General features: G+C 31.6%; 1 long non-coding RNA gene across 1 annotated transcript; it reads left to right on the top strand.

Moving 5' to 3' along the window:
• Positions 1–7,901: 7,901 nt before the first annotated feature.
• LOC139896747 (uncharacterized) lies at positions 7,902–14,303 on the top strand. The gene is made up of 3 exons (XR_011776333.1): positions 7,902–8,152; positions 9,365–9,423; positions 14,148–14,303. It is a non-coding gene; the product is annotated as an uncharacterized lncRNA (long non-coding RNA).
• The last annotated feature ends 3,891 nt before the right edge of the window (positions 14,304–18,194 follow it).

Here is an 18,194-nt window from a genome sequence, read left to right on the forward strand (position 1 = left end):
TAGAACAAGAATATATAATCTCTAAAACATTAGAGATTACATAATCGTCATGTCGAATGAAGATAAATGATGTAAAACGTCATATAGAACGATGATTATACTCGAGGTACAGAATGAGATGTTGGGGCATGTGATGTTGAAACTTGGGTTGTTGGTGGTACTGGTGTTGATTTTGGTGGTTCTGCTGGTCCTGGTGATGTTGCTGAAGCTGGTAAATTTTGCACCATATTATTACTCGAGCGTGAAGCTCGTTGACTTCTTCCATTACTCCGAGATGATTGTTGGTCGGAACGAGCAGATGGATAAGGTTTAGAATTGTGGATAGAATATAATCGTGTCGAGCTACTCTAGAAATGAGGCTGAAAATGGTGTTTCGGATAGGTTTGCCAGTAAGTGCTTCAGGTTCTTCACCAAGAGGTGAATTCGGTTGGTGGAAAGGATCACCTTCTTTTTGTCTCCAATGATTAAGTAGGCTACGAACCCATCAGATGAATTGGTTGATTCATTCTGGTGATACAGCTTTCGGAGCTTAGGTGAAACTCTATATCGGAATAGCTGTCGGAATTCGAGGAATTCGAACTGGTTGAGGGATTCATCTCGTACGATCAGATGAAGGATTTTCGATAAGAAATAGATTATAGGATGTAGATTAGTACCCTGTAATACATAATTTACATATGCATATATAATACTAAAATCTCATAAGTTATGGAGAAATCTACGGAAGCTGTCAGGCAAAGTCTAAAGTAACAGATACGCTAAGATATGAATTATCAGATACGCTAAGATATGAATTTTGTCTATACACTATTCATGCAGTCAATGCAGTAAAATGTGTCTAGACTAAGAATGATAAACAGGTAATTTTTGACAAGAAATGATAAGCAAAACTTTTGACATGCAGACACGGTAGAAGTCCAGACTCACTAATGCATCTAAACAACTATCAGTTAGACACACTAATGCAAGACCTGGTTCGCTAAGACCACCGCTCTGATACTAACTGAAAGGACCCGTCCTAATCCATCTGGACGAATACATTACATTTGGTTACATCGCGAGGTACTTGGCCTCTATATGATACATTTTACAAACATTGCATTAGTTTTTAAAAGACAAACTTTCATCACATCGAAAGTTGACAGATATGCATATCCTTTCATAATATATCCAAACTATGAATGACTTAATAATAATCTTGATGAACTCAACTACTCGAATGCAACGTCTTTTGAAATATATCATGAATGACTCCAAGTAATATCTCTAAAATGAGAAAATGCACAGCGGAAGATTTCTTTCATACCTGAGAATAAACATGCTTTAAAGTGTCAACCAAAAGGTTGGTAAGTTCATTAGTTTATCATAATCAATCATTTTCATCATTTTAATAGACCACAAGAATTTCATTTCCAGTTCTCATAAATATACGTCCCATGCATAGAGACAAAAATCATTCATATGGTGAACACCTGGTAACCGACATTAACAAGATGCATATAAGAATATCCCCTATCATTCCGGGAAATCCTTCGAACATGATAAAAACGAATTCAAAGTACTAAAGCATCTGGTACTTTGGATGGGGTTCGTTAGGCCCAATAGATCTATCTTTAGGATTCGCGTCAATTAGTAGATCGGTTTACTAATTCTTAGGTTACCAAGCAAAAAGGGGCATATTCGGCTTCGATCATTCACCCATATAATGTAATTTCAATTACTTGTGTCTATTTCGTAAAACATTTATAAAAATTGCGCATGTATTCTCAGCCCAAAAATATAAAGGGTAAAAAGGCAAATGAAACTCACCTAATGTATTTTGTAGTAAAAATACATATGACTATATTGAACAATGCAGGGTTTGGCCTTAGATTCACGAAGTTATGTCATTGGTATATATATTAAGACGTATAATAATGTTTAAACAATTTGTTTATATGTTATATTAATAAATAATTTAATTTATTTATTATATATCTTTTAAATAACTACTTAATATTTATATATATTAGATTGATATTAAAGTGTTTAATATAAGGTATGTTATTTATGATAATTATTATACATTCATGTTCACAAAATATATATATATATATATATATATATATATATATATATATATATATATATATATATATATATATGTTTATATTAAAATATATTTTATATATAACTTAATTAATATTAAATAATAATAACCTTTTATATAAAAAAATTTAGTATTTAGTATTATTATTGATATGGTATATGTAATAAATATAGTTATTCATATAAAAAGGTATTTATTTGTTATAATAATAATATAGTAATGATAATAATAATCTTAATAATAATTTTAATAAAAATGATAAAAATGATAATTTTTCTAACAATGATAATAATAATATTAATGATACTAATTCTAATAATCATATCAATACTACAGTTAATATTAATATTTATGATAATTCTATTATTCTAATAATAATAATAATAATAATAACTAATAACTAATAATAATAATAAGAAGAATAATAATAATAATACTGATTTTATACCTAATAAAAAGGGGATCGGTGGGTGTTTTTGGCATCCACAAACAGATCGAGAAGGCAGAGCACAACGCAGAAAAATATCACAATTCATAGAACCCTCGATTCATTAATTGATCAATCGATCCACAGCAACTCGAGATATACTTGTCATCAATTCATCATCATCATCATCATTCTTCATCATCGAATCATCATCGATCATCATCCATCATCATCGATCAAGGGATCGATTCCTGAATTAATGAAATAGGTAATTGATTCATTAAATTTCCTAAATTTCTTTATTTCTATATATAATTACTCTGTATTTTTTAATGTATCAATCGTGAATGGTAATAAATGGTGTTCTTGATGAATTTTGATTTGGGTGCTTGATGGTAATCAAAAAATAATGAATTTGTCCGATATATTCGAATTTATGTGGGTATGATCGAAATATCATAGGAACAGAAACGAGTAGGTGTAGAAGTTGGTTTGTTGATGGCAACCAGTCCCAACAGTTGTTAATGGTTTCTGTTTGATGATTTGTTCAGGAAATAAAACGAATAACAGAAGGTAGCAAGATAGCTCAATGGTTTATGGAGGTGGTGAAGTAGTGGTGAGAATACATCAACAATTTATCAACTATTGTGGCTGTTTCTTCTTGGACGGAAACAAATAAGATGATGGGTTTTATAATTATCTCTAAATCTTTAGATATATCCAATCAGTGTAGAGAAAATTACATGTATATTACTCATGTTATGAATCTGTAATTTGAACTTATATGAGTATTATGTTTATTGTATTTTGAGTTTTATGTTGTTCAAACAACAAGAGAAAAAAAAAATATACGCGAATTGAGTTCTTGTTTGATGATGGTTTGTGGTGGTCATAAAGACCGTAACAGAAACAGAAAAAAATGGCATAACAGTAGTTGAAATACCTTGCAGGTTATGGTTGTGATGGTTGTGGATCGAAACAGAAGTTGAAACGAGTAACATGTTGGTTTTTGCAGGTTTGTTTGATGGTGATGTTCTGGTTCGCGACAAAAGGCAGGAAGAAGCATAGCAGCAGTAAGAAGGTAGTTGCAGGAGGGTGTTGGGGGATGATGTTGTTCTAACAAGGGTAGAAATCATGTGTAGGGGTTTAGCTTTGGTTAAGTGCAACAATTAATAGTAAAGACCAAATCAAATGGGTTTGGCTCTTGCATTGAAACAAAAACAGAGAGTTGACACTAGTTTTACTCTTTGTTGAAGGTGATTTGATATCAAGATTAAGAAAAAATTCTTAAAAAGTTGTTTGGTTGATGTATGTCGAATGGAGGATGAAGCATTTTGGTTTGTTATTGAGCTATTGACTAAAGCTTGTTATGAGTAGAGGAACACGAGTTGTTTTTCTCTCAATTTGTTTTAATACATCGATTTTCTAATGTCAGCTTTTGTAATGTGATGAAAATGATAATAGTAATCGAATAATTGTTGCAGTGGTTATGAGATGATTGGTTGTGTTTTGTAGTGATAGTGGATGTCGATGGTTATGCTTAACAACTGGAGTTAGTTGGCTACTATATAATTGAAAGAATCGACCTTTAGAATCAATTAGGTAGACAAGATCAAAAGAAAAAATTAAAATATCAAAAGCTTGTATTCATCTGTAACTGAATTTGTATTCATATGGGTTTGATTTCGCATCTTATTACAGAATTGGTGACAAGAAACAAATTAGCAAAATGTGTGATGGTGAGATGAAACTGAATCCATAATATATGTGATATATATCTATATTTATATTCTATATATAATTAGTATTAATAAGTATATTAATAATTATAATAATAATCTTAACAAAAAAATGATAATAATAATTATTAATAACAATATTATAAATGATATTACTAATTATAATAATAATAAATTGTGTTATTTTTATATTAATATTTATAATATTAATAATGATTTTAATAATAATAATAATCATAATAATAACTAAATTCATAATTTTTCTACTAGTTATGATAACAATAATATTAGTGATATAACAAATTAAATATATAAATTTTCATATATCTATAAATTATATATTGGAACTAATAATATAGCTAATACAAATATTAGTATGAATATTAACAATAATAAAAATGATGAACTTAATGATAGTAATATTAACATATCACTTATATTCAAACATATATTTTAATACAATATCATTTATTATTTATGTATTATTATATTATGTGATGACTTTTACTGAGTAGTTAATATTCATATATATATATATATATATATATATATATATATATATATATATATATATATATATATATATATATATATATTATATTTATATTTATTTGCAACACTTGTTCGTGAATCGTCGGGATTTGGTTAAAGGTCAATTGAATATATATAACAGTTCAAAATTTTTGAGACTCAACATTACAGACTTTGCTTATCGTGTCGAAATCATATAAAGATTAAGTTTAAATTTAGTCAAAAATTCCCCGGTCGTCACAATTGCGACGTGTATTTAAAACGTGTTTATGAATATTGAATATTTATTAACTTGGTCATAAAACGTTTTGATTTAAAACTATATTATTAAATATACTTTGATAGATAATGAGATGATGATTTATAGAAGTAAATGACCAAAACACTCAAATGTGTAAGTTATATTTCGAGTGGTATAGTTTATGGATAATTTAAGTCTATATTTTGACAAAGGTACGAGTCGCGAAACGTAAAGTACAAGTTTTCTCAGTGTACGAAAGGACGTTCGAAAAACCGGAACCGGGACATAAGTCGAGTGACGACGTACGACTTATCGGAACAAAAATTTCAAATCAACTATGCACATGAATAAAATATAATATATAATTAATTAATTTAAATTATATATATTATATATAATATATTTAAATATGTCGACAAACAAAACAACAAACGATTGTGAGCTGGATCAGAGGGCCATGCGATCGCATGACCATAATGCCCATAAACCATGCGATCGCATGGATGGCTGGGTTAGGTCAAGTTCTATAAATTCAGTCGAATTCAGTTTTGGTGTACACACATATCATTCTATCTTCTTTGCTCTCTAATACACACACACACACACACACACACACATATATATATATATATATATATATATATATATATATATATATATATATATATATATATATATATATATATATGTATATGTATATGTATATGTATATGTATATGTATTATTATTATTATTATTAAGATTAATAATAATAATATTATTAATCTTATTATTATTATTATCAGTAGTATTAGTATTATTTTTATTAATAGTATACATAAAATACTACGACGAGGTTCTGCCCAAGTGTTTTCAAAATGGGCTTCCAAATAAGTTAAGCTTTTGAATTTATGGGTTATAGCTATGGAGGTCATGGGTATGGTTCATGGGTTTTGTTCGTGAGGTCAACATAGTGTTTATCATCTCCGTTACGTCTACGCACTTTTCTGCAGTATTGAATCACAATATTGATACGTAAGCATTTATATCTTATCTTTTATATATTAATAGTGTATCCATGTCTAGTGCTCGAGTATATATGTTTATGCATACTTGTATACTATTTTGTCGTTAGATAGTTTATGATGAATCATGAATTTGATACATATGTTATTGGTAAAAGGTATATGATATGCATGTCGTTGGAAAGCTGTCAAAAAATTAATAACTTTTCATTTAGAAATCGTGTGTTTTCGAGAAACGGATCAAAAGTTATGGTCAACTGAATTATAATTAACATTAATTGAAATTGCTTTTGAATCTGCAATTGATATTTAAAACAACTTGTTTATAAGATTGATAAATTGGATTTTCAAATATTACTAATCGAGTAAATGAATTTCTATATAGGCACATCTCGTCTTATTGAACAATTGTCAAAGTTGACTGTCTTATCATGTTTCAAAGCTTTATAAACACTATAATCTGATTTTCAAGTATTGGAAAACTATATGAAAATCATGTTCGATTGCCATGATAATTCAAGTATAATATAGATCCAGAAATAAATAATATTTTGAGTTTGATAAACTATAAATTCATTCAATTATCAAGACTTATACTAAGTTAATAAATATGTATAGATTTAAAGATCATATTGGGTCAGGTTGACTTTTGAGATGACTTTTGTTAACTTTTGTATGACGGTATCGAGCATTGGGATTGTGATACACTATGACTCGACCTAGCTTGTTAGACATATATTGACCAACATATGTTCTCTAGGTTGAGATCTACGGTTATTTTGCATTCCGAGTTTCGGTCACATTTCGATGAATGACCTTATGTGCTGCTAAGGTGAGTTTCATTTGCTCCCTTTTTAATTGCTTTTGCAATCTATATTTTTGGGCTGAGAATACATGCACTTTATTTTAAACGCAATGGATACAAGTACATACTAAATTCTACACCGAGTTTGAACCGAAAATCCCTTAGCTTTGGTAACTAGTAACTGCCGGTTATAAGAACTGGTGGGCGCGAGTAGTTGTATATGGATCCATAGGGCATGACATCCCCATCTGTTCCAGGTATAGAAACCCTAGCCTGAACTATAAAACAGACGTATGCTATTTGAGTTTAGTACAAGTTGGTTTGCGTGTATTGTACATGTTGGTTGCATGTATGTTAAAACAGGGGTACTTATAATAACGTTAAAGTTTAGTTACCAGGGTGCTCAATCTTGTAGAATATTTTGATAAACGTTTTTGGATGAAACAACTGAAATCTTGTGATCCACCTTTATATACAGATTATGCGCAACATTAAAACTATGAACTCACCAACCTTTGTGTTGACACTTTTAAGCATGTTTATTCTCAGGTTCCTAGAAGTCTTCCGCTATTTGCTTATATATGTGATACAAGTTATGTGCATGGAGTCATACATGCTTTATTCGAGAAAACGTTGCATTCACAAAATCATCACCATGTATCTTATTTTGACTACATTATCAACGGATGTAGTATTGTAAACTATTAATTACGGTGATTGTCTATATGTAGAAATCATCAAACGTCAAAAACCTTGGAATTTGATATACAATTATGGTGTGCCTTTTCAAAAGAATGCAATGTTTACAAAACGTATCATGTAGAGGTCAGTACCTCACTGTGAAATCGATGAATGATGTATTCGTCCAAAGGGATTTGGAAGGATCATCACAGTCACAGAGCTTATTTGTTTATTAAATTTGGGCTTCGTTTGGGCTACCGAACGAGGTACGTTGCGTTTCAGTAAATAGATAAATACCCGTGCTTTATCCGGAATGGGATTTAATCCCCATTTAAGAGCCAAAAACCGCCCCTTCCCTTGTTTTATTTACTGTACATGGTTTTCTTCTTCTCCTTTTCTGTTTTCAATCGATCTAAACACAGAATGCATACAAAAACCTTAATCTTCCAAATTGATAAAGAGAATGAAGTAAAATTGCAAGCTTTAAGTGGTGTTCTCATCCTCTCTCCCTCTCGTCTTCTCTGTCACGAGCACACCATCACCACCATGAACCCTACCTTTTTAATTGATGAAGATGATGATGGAATTCAAGCTCTAAAAGTGTTCTTGTACATTAATAATTGAATTCTAACAATGTTTGTCTCTTTTATATGATTCTTTTATATTAATTTAGGTTTTATGCTAGTTTTTTTTTAAAAGATGCAATTGTGCTTGAATCTTTGAATTTGGTGATGTTATTGCTTGATTTATGTTAAATTGGTGTTAGATAAATTGCTAGTGGTTGTTTGTGGGTTTGTATTTGACTTGAATTGGTTCTTAATTGCATAAAATAACAAGAAATAGGTGCGCACCATGGTGAAATAGCAGCCGTAGCTACTGTTACTGTTTCTATTCCGACGGCTGACCGCCGCTTCCGGCTGCAGCTGGCAGCCAGCGGTGGTGGTTGGCGGTCGGTGGTGGTGGTGATTGTTTTTTTTTTGTGCGCTCGATAGTTTGGTTTACCCGTTTGGACCCCAATTCGTTTAAAGGAAATTGATGTTCGGTTTTGCTCATTTAACTTTTAACCCAATTGTGTATGTTTAAGACTCGTTTGACTTGTCCATTTGAACCCGATCCTAATGTGATTTTGACTTAGGTTTTATATGATTAAATGTGTATTTTGTATGAAAGTTGAAAAAGAAATAATAATAATAAGAATTGAACCTTGTTAACTAATATTGTAAGTTATTGTTATATGTATGTTATAAAATCATTGTGAACCTTTGTTATGGTCGAAAAACTGCTCGAAAACTCGGTTTTTGGGGTCGAAACGCGCCCGGACAGCACATATGCTGCTACTGTTTTTGTTGCTGTCTACTGCAGCAATATACAGCTACTGTTGCAGCCTATTTGCTGCTGTCTGCCCACCGTGGCACGTAGCGGCTTGGCGTGGTCGCAGCCCTATGGTCCGTACACTTGTTTTACGGTTCGTGTGGTTGTTTGACCCCCCATTTTGCCCTTGACCCGCTCGTTTGGATATGTTTTTATGTAGGTATATACAAGTGTGCAATATATATATATGTGTGTGTACGGATGTATATATATATATATATATATATATATATATATATATATATATATCTATATATATATATATATTCGTGTATATATATATATACATGTGTGTGTATGAATATATGTATATATGTGCGAGTGTTTATATATATGTGTTATCATTATATATCTATATATATATATATATATGTGTGTGTATATATATATATATATATATAATGATGTATGTATAGAGTATAATATAGTTAGTAAAAGTGGTGCGGTTTACTAACTTGTTCAGTGTTTATTCTCAGGTGATACAGAAGAGGAGAAGACTCGGTGATATTAGACTACCGAGTTTTGCTGGCGATCGGTGAGTGGGTCTATCCTTGGATAGAATTTAGTAGCAAAGCATGCTACTGTTTATCACAAGTTATTGTATTGTTAAGTTGATACCGTATGCCATGTTTAGTACCGATTGCCATACTAGTTAGTGCATGTTTGTTGTTGTATAATTATGTGTACACTGTGTATGACACTAGTCAGGCCAGAGGAGACTGGGGACTCGTAGCCGGGCCAGAGGAGGTTAGAATCCGTGTGAGGTCGACCGGGCCAGAGGAGGTCGGGTCCAAGGCTACTAAACTTAGAGTATAGTGTGAATTACGTATCCCCTACGTCCGGAGAACTATACTGTGGTTTGAGTAGCGGGACTATCGGTAGATCCTAGTCCGATCAACTAGGGTCGTGTGTGACGACCCGGGAATTTCCGACTAAATTTAAACTTAATCTTTATATGATTTCGATACGATAAGCAAAATATGTAATGATGAGTCTAGAAAATTTTAAAACGATGTTCATATATCCAATTGACCTTCGACTGCTCTCGACGATTCACGAACAATTAATTGTAAATAGATATGTGTGTATGTATATATAAATAATAATTCGAAATATAATTTGAAGTATTATATGTTGTTGTAATTAAAAATTAATAAAATAAAAATAGGATATTATAATAATTATTATTTAAAATATATCTCTATATATAAATAAAGTATATTAAAAATAAATATTAAATGATTGTAATACTCGTTTGATGTTTCGATTGATATTAAACAAGCTGAATTCAAACTTATGTAATTTTAAAATAAATGGCGATCCGAAAATGTGTTTTATAAATTATAGGCATAGTAAAAATGTATTTAGGAGCAAATTATTAAATTTTTAAAACTTTTATATTTTACTTGGGATGGGAATGAATAATTAATGTAATTTTTATTTAATAGTTAATGATCAAATTTTATATTATAATGACTGAAATAAATAAATACATTTAATCTAAAAATTTGGGATTTTTAGGAACACTTTTATATGTTAACTGTTTAGCAATGGACACGAGTAAATATCCGTATTAAATGAATGTCGACGATTAGAATCCAAAACTAGGCTGCTAAATGTTGTACAGATTTTAAAATCTAATTTACTAATTTATTACTGTACTTGATTGAATCTTACAACTAACTTAATATATATTAATATACCCACATGTACATGATAACAACCTCACCATTGCATTTACCGCTTCCTTCCAATTCGTTCACTATACAATTAACATAAAGTTAGATATTATAATGGAGATAGTGCTTCTCCTTGACTTATTTCCTCACAAATGCAATTTACGGAGTCTATATATATATATATATATATATATATATACAATCATGCCAACCACTTCAACCATTATCTATCTTTCTCTCTTTCTTTATTTTCTTCTCACTTCCTGAGAGTTATTTAGTACATATACCTTACATACATATTAATGAACACACACCACATTTGATTTGTTTCTCTTTCCTGCAACTAAACACAGCAAACCCACCATCTACATATATAATATACATATGCATATATTTAACCCATCATCACTGAAATTATCTTGACATCTATTTCTGTTTTGTTTCAACGACAACCAAAAACCACCATCTTCATCGTATCATAACCATCAACACTAAATTACATGAAGATCATCAATTGTTTCGATATAAGAAAAGAATGATCACCATCACCTTAAACACCACATACTATCGCCACACCATGATCATAAACCACAACCACCATCCCATTTCCAAATAGGTTCTTCGATCACCATCTTTTCCTACTTGATGAAACCACCTCTCTATCACCACTAACCATAGCCACCTTCTGCCACCACTGGAGCACCATCTCACCGCCACCTACCAATTTTTCTATTTACTGTTTGAACTACAACCAACCTGCAGCTACTATGCTTCCTGTTTCCATTCGAACAGACCCATACAACCATCACCGAAGACAACTTTCAAACCCACGACACCACCTGCGTTTTATATATATATATATATATATATATATATATATATATATATATATATATATATATATATATATATATATATATATGTTTCTTGCATTTTATTTATCAAACACCATCTATCTTTTTCTGTGTTGTTACTTGATTACTGCAGCTGTTCTGCTCTCTTTCTATCAATGTAAACCAACACCACAATCACCACTTTGATCACCTCAAATAACATGAGCTACCTACCACTATAATATTACTTTTGCTGCAATGTATTTTTATATTTTAAATCGAAATAATCAAACCAAAACATCACAGTTAGTTGCTTCTGTTTACTATTGTTTCGCTACAACTGCTACTGCACACGATACATAATGATATGGTTGATGACGTTTGAAGATTAAGATGACGAGTCGATGATATATGAAGAAGATGTTAAATGGGTTTTGAAAAAAAAAAAAAAAAACATCAGGCGGTTATAGTTTAAGACAAATTAAGTTGAGTAATCAAATAAGAAAGCAACTGATAGTTTAATGGTTGAGCGTGATGTTTGTGAACGAGTGGTTAGGGGTTCAATCCTAGCCTTCTTCGAATTTTTTTTAATTAAACAACAACCATTAGGCCACTTAACCTTATATGGATTTGTTACTTTGTTTGTTGATGGATTGCAAAATAATTGGGCTTCTATATATATAAATGGAATGCTTGGGCCGTATACTCTCTGTTGGGCCGAAAACATGATACATGGTATTAATGATGGGCGAGAATGATGATAACGGTGTGTGGTGATATAATGATATATAAGATGTTGATTAAGATGATGATACTAGGAAGATGATAAACAGTTAGTATCGGTTAAATAATTAAGCGTGCAAAGTATTTCAATAAAGAAACAAGCAGAGCAATGGTTAGTAGTGTTTGGGTTTAGTGGGAGGTCGTGGGTTCGAGTCCTGGCAGAGACAGTGTTATTTTTTTGGAGCTTATACTCTTAAGGTAGTAATTTATTACTATTATTATTGTTATTTTCATTATTAGTATTATTATTAGTAAAAGTATTATTATTATTATTATTATTATCATTAACATTATTATTAACACAAGTATTATTAATATTATTATTATTATTATTATTATTATCATTAGTATTAATAAGATATTCAAGATTATTATTATTATTATTATTATTATTATTATTATTATTATTATTATTATTATTATTATTATTATTATTATTATTATTATTATTATTATTATTATTGTTATTATTATTATCATTATTATTAGTATCATAAGTATTAGTATTATTATTAGTAGTAATATTATTATTATCATTATTATTATTTTTATCATTTCTAATATTATTTTTGTATTAATATAATTTTAACAAACAAAAGATATAGATACAAAAATGTATTAAATACTTATAACATGACAAAATTAATATTTTTAATATATAAAATAAATATATGAAACATATAGGTTATTAATATAAAAAGGATATAACTAATAAGTTCATATATATATTTGTTCGATTACAATTATGTATATTAATAAATATACAAATGATATAGGTTCGTGAATTCGAGGCCAACCCTGCATTGTTCAGTTGTTCAATATAGTCATATGTATTTTTACTACAAAATACATTAGGTGAGTTCATTTGCTCCCTTTTTACATCATTACATTTTTGGGCTGAGAATACATGCAAATGCTTTATTAACTGTTTTACAATATTTATATGCGTGAGTTTCATTAATCCCTTTTTAAATGCTTTTGCAATATATATTTTTGGGACTGAGAATACATGCGCTGCTTTTATAAATGTTTTACGAAATAGACACAAGTAATCGAAACTACATTCTATGGTTGAATTATCGAAATCGAATATGCCCTTATTATTAAGTCTGGTAATCTAAGAATTAGGGAACAGACACCCTAATTGACGCGAACTCTAAAGATAGATCTATCGGGCCCAACAAGCCCCATCCAAAGTACCGGATGCTTTAGTACTTCGAAATTTATATCATGTCCGAAGGAGGATCCCGGAATGATGGGGATATTCTTATATGCATATTGTGAATGTCGGTTACCAGGTGTTCAATCCATATGAATGATACTTTTGTCTCTATGCACGGGACGTATGTTTATGAGAAATGAAAATATGAAATCTTGTGGTCTATTAAAATTATGAAATGATTATTTATGTTAAACTAATGAACTCACCAACCTTTTGGTTGACACTTTAAAGCATGTTTATTCTCAGGTATGAAAGAAATCTTCCGCTGTGCTTTTGCTCATCTTAGATATATTAATTGGAGTCATTCTTGACATATTTCAAAAGACGTTGCATTCGAGACGTTGAGTTCATCAAGATTATTATTAAATCAATTATAGTAAGATATGTTATGAAATGGCATGCATGTCATCAACTTTAGATGTAATGAAAGATTGTCTTTTCAAAATGAATGCAATGTTTGTAAAATGTATCATATAGAGGTCAAGTACCTCGCGATGTAATCAACTGTTGTGAATCGTTTATAATCAATATGGACTTCGTCCGGATGGATTAGGACGGGTCCTTTCATCGTGTGCACGTACAAGCCGCCGATCCTCATACTGTCTTTCTATTTGTGTTTGCTTGCATGTATATATTAATAGTTATGTATGAGCTGTTGCATGTGGCGATGCCTAGATTATATCTGTAGATATACCTACTCACTTAGCGTTATGCTAATCCCCCACATTTCCCTTCCTTGCAGGTTTAGGTATAGATGCTTTATTAAGGAAGGGCGGACGTGAAGACATATTTGACAGGGTTGAACTCTGATGATGTTTTATAATAAAATGGATGTTTAACGTAACCCGGATTTAGATGTATTAAATCAGATTTACTACGGTTTTATGTAATGTATTAATGTGGGTGTGTTTAATTATTAAAATGTATTTTATATATCTTCCGCTGATTTAAAAAAAAATGGGCGGTGTTACATCTGCTGGCTTTTTTCGCAGAAGAAGATTGAGCTTTCGCTTCAGGGCTTTTAAGCCTTGATGCAATAAAGGATTTTGGATTATCCTTTTGGCTCAGCTCTTGAATCTTCATATTGTAATACTTGGATGCGTTGCAAAGATTGTTTAAGAAAACTAAGAGAATTGGTGACTGAAGTGTTAGGATTATGAGAATACGAGAATTGGCAATGTGAATTTTACGAAATGAAGTTTGATTGATATTTATAGAAGAAATAAAGTTGCAACGGTTCACTTTAACGGTTATAAAACGCATAAAAAGTATTGGGAAGCTATATAGCTGTTGTTATGTTGAAAAGGTTAACGGTAAAATCTTACTGCAAAAACACTCATTTCAGCATCAAAGATTGCCGAACGTTAGAAGAACACATTTTAAACTAGAACACATTTTGAACTACATTTTTAAGAGTTTATTATGTTATATTTTCTGCGAAAATATAACACAATAAACTGGGGGCTTGATCATATATATAGGCATATATATGTATATTTTAGTTGCAAAAGGCAATCTAAATACAAGTACAAACAGCACCGCGAACATGAGTTAGCATTTCTGCACTGAGCCTGGAACATTACGGAAGCCCGCATAAAGAAGTGTGCGAAAATGTCCCGCACAAACATTGCAGTATGTCGGTGCTGCGCAGTCATTAGATCCAAGGATATTCCAAACCTATAAATAGGGAGCTTGGCCTCTCATTTTAGGTTGTTGATTATGTGCAATTGCTAAGGTTTTTATGGTTCGCTTGTGAATACGCCCAAGCCTTAATCATAATCAAGCCAAGGTAATGCAATCAAGACCGGGACATGGTGATTGATCACTGTAACCTAAGTGAAAGACGATCATAAGGTCCCAAAAAAATTATCAACACCACCATCCACCCCTCATTGCACTCAATTCCTAAATTGGATCGTAACATCTAATTTAGGATTGATCAGTCCGAGTGTAAAATAATACGAAGAACATGCACCCAAGTTATGTAGGGTGAGGCTTGTCTAATCTAACGGATCCGTCCATCTAGTTCGTGCTTACCAAAAGGTAATTAAAGTATTCAAGCTAAGAGACATCTGGACAATAACTGTAACATCCTTAGATCGGGCCTAGGTGGAAATGACCAAATTACCCTTGAATGGTGTTAATTAGTGATTTTAATAATTATATGTTTATGATTATTTGATTGGTTAGTTAAGACCAGTCCATGACAAGGGTCACAGAACAAGTTCATTTGTCTCATTTAGACTCCGTTAGGGTCGTCTAATGATGTACGAAAGATATCAGATAACTGATAAATACCCGTTTGTTATGTGATATAGGATTTTATTCCTAAATAAGTGACTAGAACAGTGCCTCTTCCTCTCATTTTTGAATTCTTCTTTCTCTCACTCACACACACCTCATTCTTTACTTCCACCTCCTAACCTAACCCTAAGTTATCAAATCTTGTTCTTGAGCTCAAATCAGTTGCATCAAGTTTTTCCTTTTCAATTATTGATTCTTTTGAGGTAAAAATCGTGAGTTTTCATGCTAGAATTTGTGTAAAAATGGAGTTTTTGTGCTAGGTTTTACAAAAGTGTGATTTTGGGTCAAAATTGCTTATTTTGATGTTGTTTGTGGGTAAATACTGTGGTTTATGTTTCTAAATGTTTTATAAACAAGATGTGGTAAGTTTTGAGGTCAAAATGAGTTCAGGATCGAGATTTGGTAATTTTTGACTCAAACCCATAACTTTTTCAGTTTCAGTAGCTCAAGAACACTCTCGCCCGATGGTCAAAGACCATGACCCTATGGTCAGGGACCCTCAGCCTACGGTCTCATTTGTTTTGAAGAAAATTATTTTGGTTATAACTTTCAAATCGTAACTCCGTTTTTGATGAATCAAATATCGTTGGAATTGTATTAACGAGTACTTTTTAATGGTAAACTTTTAAGAAGTTAGATCAAACTGTTTTTGGGGCAGAAAAATAGATTTTAGAAATTTAGCGTGTATGTCCCGTTTTGCAAGCACTTGTATGACAATATTGAATGGATTTATGTTGTAGACTTATAATATGATGATATGACCTAGTTTATACTACGAATTGATTATGTTGTTGATCGGGTATGTATATTGACTTTGTTTGTGTTGTGCTCAAGTGATAAGAACAAGGAAAGCGCTCAGTAGATCGACATCTGAGCTATTGCTGGTAATTGGTGAGTGGAATTATCCTCACGTGTAGCATAGAGTAGCAAGTCATGTTACATTGTATGTAGTTGTTTAGTTTCCATGCCTTATGTATTGTTAGTTGCCATGTTGTGTTAGTATTAGTTGTATGTGCCCTGTTGATAGAACCTCGACTTGTAAGGTTCTGCTTGGTTGATCGAACCTCGACTTGTTAGGTTCCGCTCATGAGACGGATCTCGACTTGTTAGATTGTACTCAAGGAGATAAACCTCGACTTGTTAGGTTGGGTCATGTTGATCACTGTTTGTTGAGTATAGTGTTGAATATCGCATCACCTGCGTGTGGATGACTATACTGTGGATTCAATGGTAGGACTAACGGTAGACTCTAGCCCAGTGTTGCAAGAAACGGTCGAAATGAGCGCCACAATGGATTTGCCTTAGTATCGTTGCAACGGACCTTAAAACGGAAAAAAGACGGTCAACGCTTAAAAAACGGTCAACAACGCTAAAAACGGTCAAAGACGGAAAAAACGGTCAAAGACGGAAAAAATGTCAACTTTATATATATATATATATAAGTCAACGTTAGTCAACATCCGTTTCGACCCCGTTTCGACCCCGTTTTTTCTGTTGCGACTTTTTGAGGTCGCTAACGTTTCAGCCCCGTCTCACGTCTTTTTCAACCTTGCTCTAGCATGATCAGTTAGTTGTCGTGTGCCAGGCTAGGCCGTCTTTCCTCTAACTAGAGCAAAATTGTTGTTGTTGTTGTTGTTGTTGTTGTTGTTGCTATTGTATAATGTTGTATGAGTTATTATTATATGATTTTACGTAAAGTTACGTAAACTTACGTCAAGTTACGTTACGTAAACTTACGTCAAGTTACGTAAACTTACGTCAAGTTACGTAAGCTTACGTCAAGTTACGTCAAGTTACGTAAACTTACGTCAAGTTACGTGAACATACGTCAAGTTACGTCACGTTTGGTAAAGTTACGTCAAGTTACGTGAACTTACGTAAAGTTACGTTAAGTTACGTGAAGTTATGTAAAGTTACGTAAAGTTCGTCAAGTTACGTAAACTTAGGTAAAGTTACGTCAAGTTACGTAAACTTATGTTGACTTACGTCAAGTTACGTAAAGTTACGTCAAGTTACGTAAACTTACGTCAAGTTACGTCAAGTTACGTAAAGATACGTCAAGTTACGTAAACTTACATAAACTTACGTAAACTTACGTCCAGATACGTAAACTTACATAAAGTAACGTCAAGTTACGTAAAGTTTTGTAAAATTACGTCAAGTTACGTAAACTTACGACAAGTTACGTAAACTTACGTCAAGTTACGTAAACTTACGCCAAGTTACGTTACGTCAAGTTACGTAAGGTTACATCAAGTTACGTCAAGTTACGTAACCTTACGTCAAGTTACGTAAACTTACGTCGAGTTACGTAAAGTTACGTCAAATTACGTAAACTTACTTCAAGTTACGTAAACTTATTTCAAGTTACGTAAACTTTCGTCAAGTTACGTAAAGTTACGTCAAGTTACGTAAACTTACGTAAACTTACGTCAAGTTACGTAAACTTACGTCAACTTACGTAAACCTACGTCAAGTTACGAAA

This window comes from Rutidosis leptorrhynchoides, chromosome 3, assembly GCF_046630445.1.
Source record: "Rutidosis leptorrhynchoides isolate AG116_Rl617_1_P2 chromosome 3, CSIRO_AGI_Rlap_v1, whole genome shotgun sequence".
NCBI classification, from domain to species: Eukaryota; Viridiplantae; Streptophyta; class Magnoliopsida; order Asterales; family Asteraceae; genus Rutidosis; species Rutidosis leptorrhynchoides.